Source organism: Lipotes vexillifer, unplaced genomic scaffold, assembly GCF_000442215.2.
Source record: "Lipotes vexillifer unplaced genomic scaffold, Lipotes_vexillifer_v1.1 scaffold272, whole genome shotgun sequence".
Taxonomy (NCBI): domain Eukaryota; kingdom Metazoa; phylum Chordata; class Mammalia; order Artiodactyla; family Lipotidae; genus Lipotes; species Lipotes vexillifer.
In genome coordinates, this window is record NW_006772469.1 from 255,240 (window position 1) to 256,717 (window position 1,478).

A 1,478-nucleotide genomic window follows, 5' to 3' on the forward strand; every position below is an offset into this window, starting at 1 on the left:
TCTCTGGTACCTCTTCTTATAAGGATACTAATCCTATCTGATCAGGGCCCCACTCTTATGACCTCATTGTTTGTTTGTTTTTTTAATTTTTTGGCCACACCACACTGCGTGTGGGATCTTAGTTGCCCGACCAGGGTTCGAACCCACATGCCCTGCATTGGAAGCGTGGAGTCTTAACCACTGGACCACCAGGGAAGTCCCTTATGACCTCATTTAACCTTACTTCCTTAGAGGCCTCATCTTCAAATACAGACACACTGGGGGTTAGGGTTTCAACATATGAATTTGGGGGGACATAAACATTCAGTCCATAATAGTTATGCTCACAGAAGAGGAATGTCACACCATGAGATGGGGGTTAGGGTCAAAGGGAAGCACTGGAGTCGATCAGGAGGCAGAGTGATTGAGGGGAAAACATGGACAAGAGCCTTGTGTGGTTTCCATGGGAAGGAACAGGTGAGGCAGAATGAACAGGCTTAAGATTGTCTAGTATGAGTAAGTTCAGTGGGCTGTGAGGCATAGGGGCCATCCCCAGTTGTCTGGTGCCTGGCCCTGGGGTGATTAGAGCAGGTGGACAGTGGCCCAAAGTATGGAGCCAGACAGAGGATATGGGCTCTGGACAGATTGGTCTGCGTATGAAAGGCATGTCACATACCACCTCTAGGGACTGGGTAGCCCTGGGAGGGGCAGCTCTCCAGGAACAGCAAAGCCTCAAGATGTCAAAGCATCAAATACAGAAACTAGACAATGTGGTTATTATTTTAATTTGCCTAAATTTTAAACATACTTTTTCAGGGCTAAGTACCACACATATTACCCAAAATTTGTTTTATCTTAATGTGTTGGTGTGTTAGTTATTTATTGCTCATAACCCAAAACTAGTGACTGAAAACAACAAACACTTAGTATTTCACAGTGTCCCTGGCCAGGAATTCTGGTGCGGCTTAGCCAGAAGGTTCTGGGTCAGAGATCAGCCTAGGCTTCAGTGCTGTTGAGGCTGGATGGGGAAGGATCTGCTTCTGAGCTCACACGTGGTTATGGGCAGGCCTCAGTTCCTTGCCACATGGGTCTCTTCACAGACTTACCACAGGATAGAGCAACTGGCTCCCTACACTGTAAGTCACCCAAGAGAGAGGGCGAGGAATCCCCCAAGAAGCCACAGTCTTTTTATAACCTAATCTCAGAAGTGACATCCCATAATTTCTGCCATATTCTATTCATTAGAAGTGAGTCACTAGGTCCACCCCAAATCCAAGGGGAGGGGGCATGAATACCAAGGGCAGGATCATTAGGGGTCACCCTCAAGGCTACCTACCATAATTGATAACTGTATTTCAACACGATTGCTTTTCCTTGTAATTCAATGTACTTATTTTTCTGCACTTAAATCATTAATGCTAAGAAATGATTAATGCTAAGACCCATTCTAAGAAAGGGTCCAAAGGCTTCTCCAGCTATACATAGCATATATAAGTTAA